Source organism: Mercenaria mercenaria, chromosome 15 (assembly GCF_021730395.1).
Source record: "Mercenaria mercenaria strain notata chromosome 15, MADL_Memer_1, whole genome shotgun sequence".
NCBI lineage: Eukaryota > Metazoa > Mollusca > Bivalvia > Venerida > Veneridae > Mercenaria > Mercenaria mercenaria.
The window spans coordinates 61,557,604-61,570,325 of NC_069375.1; positions in this window are offsets into that span (position 1 = coordinate 61,557,604).

A 12,722-nucleotide genomic window follows, 5' to 3' on the forward strand; every position below is an offset into this window, starting at 1 on the left:
TAGTAGATTAGTAAGATTGACTTCGGTTTATATGGGTTTTTAATTGTCGTCTGCACCTAGGGCCCTTTAGGCAATGTTATCGGCATGTTGGACACGTTTTTGGAAACACAAGGAAATAAACAGTCCGCTTTATCGTTTTCTACACTAGCTGACGCGGGTTACGGCTCACTTGGGCATAATTTTTTAGTAGTTTAAAATGAAAAAAATCGCCATTTTCCCGTCCCCAAAATGAAAAAATTTATTCCCCTTTTTAAAAAAATAACGCAAATGGCGTAATGGGATGACAGCGTGACCCCTGGAAATACATTGTTCTTTGGGAAATGTACAGCCATAAAATCCACAAAATTAATCCCCGAAAAAATTATAGTTTTTTCAGTAAACCTTTTTTTTTTTTCTTCACAATTACTTAACCCTACCTGAAAATTTTATAGATGAATTTTTCTTTTTTTTTTTTTTGCCCATTTTAAATCTGGACTTTACCATTAACTGTTAAAATGGGTTTGCTGCCAAAAAAGATACAAATGAATGGCGAACAGTGCAGAAAAGTTACCACTGGTCGCAAAGGCAGAATCGTTGGCCCAGCATTATAAGGGTTAAAACTAAACCAAATAGTTTCTTGAAAAACAACATATTAACAATATGCTTCAAACTTCCAAACCAGACACACACCACAACCAGATTTATAAATATTTAATCAAATATAAATTCAGAAATAATACTTTTCATTAATATTTCTTTTATTTCAACCGACAAAAAAAATTAGAAAACTGGTTTCTTAGTCTTTTATGAATGTAAAGTTTTTAACTGGAGCAGATAAATTTGTTTTTGGGTTTAAGAATGAAAACCAAGCCTGCTGAAAAAACCATTTCAAAAACTTTTTTAGCACTTATAAGCAAAGTGTTCGCAGATTCTCAATTGCCTTCAGTCAGTGCTTTACAGCAAACCAACCACAAGTGCAAAACAATTAATCATGTTCTTAGCCTTAAAGCTACTATTTCAAATTTTTGCTAAAAAACTTCGAAACATTAGAAGAACTCTACAAGACTTGTCTCTTGTTTTAATCCTTTCCATCAACTGTACTTTAAATGTTCGTACACAAATATAATTTTGTATATTGTTGGGAATAAATATGTTTAAGCCAAAACTTTCATTTAAGGTATTGGACCCCTTGAACCTACGTCCTCCCCACCCCCCTGAAAATTGCAGTCAAAGTAGGTTTTGGTGGGAAAATTAAATACTTTTCAAAAAGCGGGGATTTTTTTCAGGCCCCAATGTATTAAGGTTAGGCTTTTACTTGTTTCCCACTCAAAGGTAAGTGTTAGCCCTTTTCAGCTTCTACTAGTTTCTAGAATAGGAAAAAACCATGTTTTGCAAATTTTTATGATCGGACCGTTCATATAAAAAAATGTTTGTCTTCTTTTTGGCATTTCCCAAAAAAAAAAAATGTTTGGTCACACGAGTAACTTTTTGGGGCTGCCATTTTCCTTTTTGTTTTACTATGCTCAGTCCCCGGTTTTATGGGGATAACCGGTGGTCAAAAAACCTGAAAACAATGTTTTTTTTTTTTCGTGCTTTACATGTTTGGATCATGCATACCAGAAAGATAACACGAAACAAGTATTTTCTACAGAGGGCCATGGGCCCCTGTACGCTCACCTGATATTGACCAAAGATCACAAGATCAACTTTGACAAGTTTTTTAAAAGATATGGTCATAAATGGTTTAAAAGGGTTTTAACTAGCTTTCCTTTGATTTGCCCCGGTGACCTAGTTTTTGCCCCCACAGACCCGATTCGAATTGACTAAAAGCATAAAGATTAACATTTGTTTAAGTTTATGAAGATACAGTCAAAAATTTGGCCTTAGAGTCTTAAAACAAGCTTTCCTTGATTTGACCTTATTTGACCTATTTTTTAACAACACCGACCAGATTTAAAATGCCCTATAGATCATCAAGATTAACATTCTGACCAGTTTATTAGATATGGTCATTAAATGTGGTCTAAAGTGTAAACTAACTATTCCTTTTATTTGACCCGTGACCTAGTTTTTGACCGACCAGGGACCCAGATTCGAAACTTGACCTAAAGACCATCAAGTTTAACTTTTCCTGACTAAAGTTTCATGAGATATATACAAAATGGGGCCTCAGAGTTTAAAAAGGGCTTTTCCTTTGATATGACCTAGTGCTAGTTTTTTGACCCCATCTGACCCAGATTTAAAACTTGCTAAAGATTTCAAAAATTAAACATTCTGACCAAGTTCATTTAAGATATGGTCATAAACGTGGGCCTCTTACAGTGTTAATTGGGCTTTTTCCTTGATTTGACCCGGTGACCTAGTTTTTGACCCGACATGACCGGATTCAAATTGCCCTAAGATCATCAGGGTTTAAACATTCTGACTAAGTTTCATGAAGTTTATGTAATAAATGTGGCCTCAGAGTGTTAACAAGTTTTTCCTTTGATATGACCTGTGCCCTAGTTTTTGACCCACCTAACCCAGATTTGAACTTGAGCTATAGATCATCAAGATTTGACCAAGTTTCATTAAGGGTTTATGGTCTAAATGTGGCCCTTAGTGTAAACTAGCTTTTCATTTTTTTGGTTGGTGACCTAGTTTTTATCCTACAGCCCCAGATTAAAAACGGGGACTTAAAGATCATCAATATTAACAATCTGACCAAGTTTCATAAAGATACAGTCATAAATGCGGTTCAAAAGTGTTAACAAGCTTTTCTTTGATTTGACTGGTGACCTAGTTTAATGATCCCAGATAACCAAATATAAACCGTTCAAGATTTTATTAGGTTTAACCATTCTGACCAAGTTTCATTAAGATTGGCCAAATGTGACTCTTAGAGTGTTTTAACAAGCTTTTTCTTTGATTTGCCCTGGTGACCTAGTTTTTTGACCCCAGATGACCCAAAATATCGAAACTCTCCAAAAAATTTTATTGAGGTAACATCCGACCAAGTTTCATTAAGATTGGGCCAAAATTGTGACCTCTAGGTGTTAACAAGCTTTTCCTTTGTTTGACCCTGATGACCTAGTTTTTGACCCCAGATAAATTTAAATTATCGAACTCGTCCAAAAGATTTTTATTGAGGGAAATTCTGACCAAGTTTCATTAAGGGATTGGGCCAAAAAATGGGGACCTCTAGAGTTTAACAAGCTTTTCCTTGGATTGACTGATGACCTAGTTTTTGACCCCAGATTGACCCATATCGAACTCGTCCAAGTTTTATTGAGGGAAAAACCATTCTGCCCAAGTTTCATAAGATTGGGTCAAAAAAAAATGTAAACCTTTCTAGAGTGTTAACAGTCAATTTTTTGAACGGAACCCGGGCCGGACGCGGACGGAGACGGACGACGACGGACCCCGGGGACACAGGGTGATCACTAAAGCTCACCTTTGAGCACTTCGTGCTCAGGTGAGCTAAAAATTCAAGTTTTCTTCGAATTTTTCAAAGTTGTTGTTTTTTACAAAATCGGTGTGAAAATGTCCCTTTAAAACTTTCAGAAAGTCTTTGAGAACTGAAAGAATATTTCCCGCCAAGCTTCCATACAGAATACATTAACCAACACATGCAACAAAACATGAATGCAAACAGCCTTTAATGCAGCTGCTGAATCTAAAACCACAGAAAACCTGCATGTACTTGACATTTTCAGTTGGCATAAAACAGTAATAAACTCTTAGGATTTATAGTCCGTCTAGAATATTACGTAAACAAACGCTTTAGAATAACAAGTTTGAGCGGATACCTACAACTGTACCATAGTAGCACAAGTAGCGATATTTCAGTGCCACCGCAGTCGCATCCGAACATTCGGAAAAACCCGTCCATAATCCACTTGAACGTTTCTTCAGCGTGTTATTCCTCGACATCCTGAACAAATTACCTCCTACATGTATGGATAATGCCACTTCCTTGCTCCAATTTTTGTAATATATTTTTAATTTTCCTGGCACCACTGTTGTAATATCTCCTCCTACGCTCTGATAAGCATCAATTTGCAGACAGTCTAAAACCCAGTCTACATTCCTCTATATTATGTTAATATCCAATGATATTAACACTGAATCAAAAGTACAAAAATATCTAACACAACATTAAGTTATAATTAGCAAATTCCCAGGCACCAGCAAAACACAATTTCCAGATGTGGAAAAATGCTTTCGGCTCTGTTAGACACGTTACACTTTTCTGAAGATCAGACAGCTCGAGAAAACATAGAGATATTCTAAATATATGTGCAACAACAACCTAAGGCTATATAGACTGACAGGAAAGTTCTATTTGTGCGCAATGTTTTTTTTAGATAGGTATGTGATTAGGGTAAAGTTTTGAGATAATTAGATATATACCTAAAATACATTGAAGAGATCTTCAATTTTGAATCATGTTCAAGAACATATTTTGCTATCTGATTCACTCAGCATGTTTTAATGTAATCAAAAGTCTGAAAAGAAAACTAGATCTATCCACAAGTCATTCCGCAGGCTATTAAAGCATTATGGTACTCAAGCACCTTATAACTGCCAAAAAAGTACACAAGCACTTAACTTCTCAATTGTGTATATATATCTGTCTAAATTTTCAATTGTTTTAAAATAATCTTTTGTTCAATGGAAATGGGCTAAGTTTGTACTTTAATGAATTCATTTATGTTTTTGTTGCATTAAACAGTGTCTTTAATCTTATAAATGTGGTAGCGGATCACTTTTGTATCCTATTCTTGCTTACACAACGGCCGGAAATTAGTGTGCAAAGGTCAAGAAAATTTTAAAGATAACTTGAAACCTTCAAATGACTTCAAGTGACATAAAAGGATAATGATCTTTTAGAATAAAATTCATGACAATTAAATGGATAAAAGTGTTAAGAATGTTGTGCATGTGTCGAACACGTCTTAATACACTATTATACAGAAATAATGGGAGCATAATGTGCACATGTGGCAGATGCTTCCGAAGTGAAATAACCTACAAGATGGAGACCTGATTCTTGACTGCTATACTCTCACAAAATTTTTAAATCATGTTTAAGTTAATAAAGTTCCATTGGAATCTACTGAATCTGTTGAAAGTAATAGCCGAGACAAAAATGGTTTCAGAAATAAGGACACACTATGTCGGCAAGTGCTGTTTGCCCCCAATATTAGATGACATAAAATCTTGACATTTAAAGATTAAGGTCATAAATTTCTACAGATCAAACTGACATCGAAAAACTTTCACTTATATCGATAACATGCAGACTAATCAGTTCATCAAATGTAAATGAATTTCTTATGAATCATGCTCCAGAATTGTGTAACGTATCACATCAAAAATAAATCAAGACCAGTCACTCGGTTCACTATTTTCTTAATAAATCATAATGAGTTCACATACCCATCACTATTTTAACACCTAGTATGCAGCTAAAGGTAAAGCAGTCTGTTCTGTTTAACAATCAGTTATGTGCAACTGGTTTAACTCTTAGCATGCTGGTGGCAAGTGCTTCTGCCAGACCAAGATCAGTCAGCACATCTGTGCAGTCTGATCATGGTCTGTACTGTTCGCTATTCAGTCAGTAAATTTTCAGTGAACGCCCCTTCAGATAATAAATGGTAATGCCCAAATTGAATGGTGGACCAGTCCATTTCAGAAATTTAGCAGGGTAAGGGTTGAAGTAACCACACTAGCATTTCTGGAGTCTGTATCAGTGAACTAACGTCTTTCCAACAAGTAACATGCAACTTCTTCACAATAAACAAAAGAATCAGAGCCAGACAACAAATGATAAAATAAACATATTGCCCTCAGTAAAAGTGTCATGGAAAACATTTTGTCTCCACCATGGATCAAACTTCCGACCCTTTTGTTTTGTGCTCTATCTACTCGGCTAAGTAGCCAGTAATGTTCTGTCCTAGGTGAAAAGTTTTTAAAAATTTGATATGAACGATTTCAAATGATTCCAAATGTAGAAAATAACATTGTGAAATAAGAAATGTCACGAAATTGTTACCCACAATTACCCAATTATCTAAAGTGACATTTTGCTATGATTTTTTGCAATTTCTGAATTGTTACATGGCAATTTTATGACCTAGTCATAAATGTACACATAATATGATTCATTTTTGACAAATTGTAACATGTTTGGGATTTTTCTTTGTTTTTCTTGTTTTTGATCATGCATCATCAACAGAAATTGGTGTAATAGTTTTTTCAACAATTTGCTATTATAAATACCTGGCGGACAAATAACTGACCAAGAGTGTGTTAGCATCACATGTTCACTGCAAGTAACTAAGAATTTAAAGGCCCCCATGTGAATTACAAGGTCAACATATGAATTATATATATCTATTTCAAGTTTAGTTAAACTTTATATAAAATTTATTTTAGGTTGATTGTGAAGCAGGTTCTACATTGTACAACTTATACTAATAACTCTCGACACCTCATTTCTGAGGGAATCCATCGCCACGAGGGTATGACGGAAGAGGCCAGTTTCCCTTTTAATGCTGATCGTCAAGCAAGGGAGCTACTTGTACCACTTTTCATGTCTTTGGTATGATGTGGCCGGGGATCAAACCCACAACCTCCTGTGCTTGAAGCGGACACTCTACCACTAGGCTATCGATGTGGTTTCAAATTTATTTTCATTTCACATCAATCTTATGTAATTATGGTCAAGTGTGACCCATTACTTTCTCACACATGTTCTATCTGTGTTAATCTACTGGTCAAACAGAATTGATTTTATTCATTGACAAAAGGTTTTAGTACTTATTTACGATGGTTTGTTAACCTGACAAAAGTTTCTTACATCATACTGCACAGGAAAACTATTTACCTTCTACAAATTTCATTGTATTCAAATTATCAAAGTAACTACATGCCTCGCCTTTTTTCCAGATGGCATGAATTTAAAGTTTGTGGTTTTGGGGTCTGGATGGTTATTTTGAACACATAATTTGCGGATATAAAATTCTAAGGGAATTAGTCACACTTATATAATTATCATTTCCAAGGACACTAATAATATTTTGTATTAAATCCTTGTTTGAAAAGAGTCATCTTTTCCAGCAATACAGATAAACTAAATTTAACTATTCATGCACAGAACTTTGTGTTATATTTTGTGGGATTAATGCAGAAAGGAGACATAGATCTGCATATGAATAAAGAAAGCACTTGTCTCCTTTCTGCATTAACCCCATGATTTGAGCATCCAGTCCTTTAACTTGCATAATATGGACCTCAGCTTCAGATAAACCCTAACATCTTTCTCCAATACATGGTTACAGAGAACAATATAATGCTATTTTCACACAGAATCACTCGGTAACCAACTTACCTAAATGAATAAAATATTTAGAATCTCCAAAAATAAGTTTAGAAATTAATTGAAGTAATATCCAATCAGCTCCTAACATTGCCACAACCCACCTTATATCCGTACATATTATCGTACACCAGCGGATTGCCTTTTGCCGCAAGATGATGATACTGCAAATAATCCATTTCCATGCTTGCTCTTTTTCCTAGAGGAGATTTCGGAGACCTAAGCGACTCTGTTATTTCCACAACTGTTAACTGCGGAGAACTTAGAGATCCTAAACTTAAACTACGACTCTTTGGATGGAGATCTCCTTTCCCTGTAGTCGATTTTCGACGATATTTTTTTGTCAGTTTAGGTTCTCCGCTCTCCCCAGCAACTGTGTATTTATCATTGACCTTGTATTTACTCATATTGTGACCACAAAATTTATCTCTGAAAGGGTAATCACTTGGCTTTAGATAAGTCAATTGCTAAATTCCAAATTACACCAATAAACATACCCAGAGATAGATGTATAAGCCCATTACTCAGTTGTAATATACGATAACACTACGCCAGTCTAAAAGGTAAACACTGAAAGGTCAAGTCTTTCAAATAAAACTGATTGAAATAACAATTGTCTCAATGGAACACTAGCTAAGTCTGCCCGTCAGGTCAGAAACAACTATATGTTATTAATATTTTTTTTCGAAAGCAGATTATTCTGAAGTCATATAATAAATAAGTAATGTGTCAAAGGAGACACCATAAAAACACGCTGTTGAAACACAAATTATTCCACAACTTGTACAATTATTGCACAAATAAGACAAAGTCTATAATGACACTATCTGTATCCAAAGCAACTTGTACGTCTGTGAAGCTCTCAATTTATGCGAAATGGCAGGAAATCTACAATATTTTTTCTTGAAATTATCACCGTTACCAGTAACAGTGGAAATCTTTGAACTTTCTCTTTATTGTATGAATCATCCAAATGTCATATGAAAATGCGCACATTTGCTCACCGAAATGAGTTATAAAAAGTCTCTCAAAATATGATTTTGTGCCATCAATATCGTTCACATATAATCCATTTGTTCCATATTAAATATTCAAACAATCTAATATTCCATTTAAAGTCCAAATTTTATTAAATTTCCAGCAAATATTTTTCAAATATGGTGGAAGTCGACAGTAAACACCCGGAAATTGCTATAAAATTAATGATAAAATCAAGCCCCTAGGGCCTTTAATATCAATGCATGATCACACAGCGGACAGCCATCTTACATTGGTGACCCCAGGTGTAATATACAAAACACTTGTCAAACTGGAGGAAGGCCTGCACCATGGATAATTATATCAATGTTTTTACATAAATGATTATTATCTATTAAGTGCGAATCCAGGTAAGTTGTGTACTTATGTTGTTTTTTTCATGATATTTTCATATAATCAAGTTCTATTCTTATAAATGTCATTTTAGACAGTGAAATGTCGTTAAAGGTTCTGATATGATTTCCTGTGAAAATGCAACAAATCCTTTTTTATTATATACCACGACCCTTCTGAAAACTGACAATATTTAACATAGATGTTTCAATAATTCATGACAACTTGCATGGAATAGACTCAAAGTATGTGGATAAAATGAGCCGAGGATATTATTCAATGTAAGTTGGATTTAACCCAAATCATGTTGGACAGGATTGATTCTGCCTTTGCAACCAGAGTAGATATTGATCAGCCTGCACATCCATGCAGTCTGATCAAGATCTGCACAGTTCGCCATTCAGTCAGTAGTTTTTTTTCATAAGCATCCCTTTTAACAGTTAATGGAATTGAAATGTGGACAAGTTCATTTTATAAATTTAGCAAAACATGTTTGATGTGCAATAAATGAAACTAAAGCTGAGATGTAGGGCAACAATAGGTTGTGGGTTTGAATCCCCATATTTTATGATGGAACAGAATAATTCCAACATTCTTTGTACAGAGTCACCCACCCTGCAAGGGTTCTTTTACTAAGAAGGGAAATGGTCTGTTATTTTGGAAACAGCAATTAATGTAGCTTACACTTGCAACTGATAATTTTGTTTTGTAAGTTCACATGTAATTGTTTTAGGTCCAGTGGAACTGTAGGTGCAAGCAGGCAGAATGAGCTGAACACCAAAATTGCAAAAGGACCATCCAAGAAACATCCATGAACTCCGAAGAATGGATTTAGGACTAAACAGAGAAAATGTCAAATGAATGAAATGTGCCGGTACATGTACAGCAGGCAACAGACAACAGCTGTCAAAAGGTGAGTGTTTGTGATGAGTGTTTGTGAGTGTTTGTAACATCATGTAAATCTCTTGTATGGTTTAGTGTTTGAAAGATCTGCAAATGTGTACTAAATTCTGAAAATTGAGTAATTTACAGCAAATAGGGCAAGTACATTTTGCTGTGAAGTACAATGTATATACTGGGGAAATAGAAACACTTCCTCAAAATATTTGAGATATAGATATAGCACCAGATAGACACATACTAGTTTTTTTTTGCGTACAAATCATACATGTATCAGGCAAAATCTTGTATTCAATTTTTGCCGAGGTTGCAGACATTATGTTACTAAAAATAGAAACGAGTTGGTTTTTCCAACATTTTGTCTGATTTTCTTGGTAAACAAAACTTACTATGCAAGAATTTCCTCTTAATAACAAAAAATAATTGATTTCAGTTGAGAAATCTTTCTTTGGATAGGGAATTTTTTGCTCCAGATTGGGAAAAATGGAGCATATTTGGCATTGGGAATGGTGCCAAATATCGACCCCGTGAGACAGGTTGAAAAAGCCCTGGAAAGAAGCTCTTCAATAGCATAGACACTAAAGGTCTTAAAACTAGTTGCATTTCTGGCGGCCCAACTGTATCTTTTTAGTAGTGACTGATGAATGCATGGTTATTTATATTTAAAAACTGAGATAACATTTACTAGTCCTGTGCCTTTCACTGGTTGGTAAGCATGCCATGCTTAAACGTACATTTGGTAATTTCTTCTATTAGACAGGTCTTCTTATAACTTTCATGAATACTAAAACTACATGTTTCAAATTTTATACAAATAAAATTTTACGATACCAACATCTCAAGGGAAATGATCCACTTGTATTAAGTTGTACATTTGTAAAATGGAAAAAACTGAAGTATAAATTTCACCAAAGCACGAAAAGTTCAATAAGAATCAGACTGAGTGTTAATATGATTAATGCTGAGCAGCAATACAATATTCGAGTTTCGCCACGAGAAAATCAACATAATGGGTTTGCGACCAGCATCCGTGCAGTCTGGTCAGGTCCATGCGTTTGCTAACGGTTTTTTAATTGCAATAGGCTTTAAAAGGCGAAAAAGGGATGGATCTGACCAAGACTGTGCAAATGCGCAGAATGGTCTGGATCCATGGGTGGTCGCAAAAACACCCCCTATGTTGGTTTTCTCATGGGACGACTCATTTCATTATTATATTTTATAAAGGAATCATTGTTGGACATCAGATTACTCAGTATTCCAAAGATTGAATAATACTTAAAAACTGAATAGCAGATCTTGCAATTTTTGCAATAACAACTGAAAAGATTACTTTCAGACAGGATTTTTAAATTAAGGACTTTTTTATATACCTTACCAGTTACCTGTCAGTTTCATGCAAGAGTCGTGCATTTCAGGTCGATTTTCGCGGGTCAAAACCTGGGACCTCGGGTCAACTGAACGCCCTGTCTAGACACTTCCTTCAGTTTAGTGTTTATTCTGAAACTGGGACGTAAAATACACTCGAACTCAAAAGATAATAAATCATGTGCGTAATGCTAGTGTTTCTCAAGTGTCAAATATGTAGCTGACTATCTGGAGCACAGAATACCCCTAGACATTTTCTGTCATGCAAGTATCACGGTATTGAACTTGAATATTAAAACCAGGAGAAAGTGTGTTGGCTGTCGGGTAGCTTAACAATAGCGAATTGGAATGTTATTCCGAGACCCAGGTTCCGAGTCCATGTCTGGCTGCACATTTTTCTCACTGTGACATTTGGCGCCCAACATAAGGCTGTAACAGCATTACACTGGTTAGTCTCTGACACCTGTAAGGTGTAATTGCTAATAGGGGATGAAAATCCCTGAGACAGTAACGTCCGCATATAGCTATTTGTCTTTGTTGTCTGCATAATTATACTGAGGCAATTTTTTCGATGTTTTCCGGTTTATGTACTTACCGCAGACTGGTTGTCTGCGTAAACATCCGAGCACCCCAAATCAGTCACAGAAATTCGTAAACCTCGCCAACATGTTCTTTTACTTCTTTTTCGTATTGAAAACTGTACATGCAACTGCAAAACACTTTTAGCGAGCATAGCTTGTGAGCAAATGTAGCGCTAAGCGCAACTGCGAGCACATAGATCGCCTTACGGCAATATGATGGCGAATATAACAAAGGTGTGCCGAATGAGGCAAAAGTGATGTAGCTGAAAAATTTTCCTCGACGTCTGGGTGCCGCCATTTTGTTCTACTTCTGTCGAAGTCGGAATTTTTTCTTTTTTTTAAATTTCATATAACAGTAAGCAAGTGTTAAGCCTAAAGGCCGTCAAGTTTCTGCGTGGAGTGCAAACAAACAAAAAAATCCTAAAGCCAGTGCGAGAAAGCGGTAAATGATGCACCATCACGGATTCTAGTAAAGTTTGCAAAGTTTGATATTCGCTGTAAGAGGTATGATGACACTAAATGTTTACAGCGCAGTTTCACTTTCTTTAGAGTGTTGAATATTTCTTCGTAAGTAGGTATATAAAAGATAAATCCCAATGCTAGGCGATGCCTTAATTCATATAATTATAGGGGATTTATCACCGGCGCAAAGCGCCGGGGATGAAAATCCCCGGGACGGTAACATCCGTATATAGATATTCGTCTTTGCTGTTTGCATATACTGAGGCAATTTTTTCAATGTTTTCCGGTTCCGGTTTATGTAAAATCTGCTGACTGGTTGTCTTTATGAACATCCCAGCACCCCGAATCAGTCATAGAAACTCGTAAACCGCGCTAACATGATTATTTTACTTCTTTTTTGTAATGAAAATTGTACATGCAACTGAAAAACACTTTTAAAACAGTAAGGAAGTGTAAAGACCGTCAAGTTTCTGCGTGGAGTGCAAACAAACAAAACAAAATTCTAAAAGCTAGTGCGAGAACGCTGAATGACTAGTGTTTCCTGCAGACTCTTAAAGGGGCATGGTGCTTCCCTTGAAAAGGGGCACTTTTAACGCGCGGTTTGGCATTGAAAGGGCATTCGTCCAAGAACGCTTGCTGGCGTCATTTTACATACTATTTTCTCATTGAATTTGAGAATCTTTCATATCTCAGATATGGGA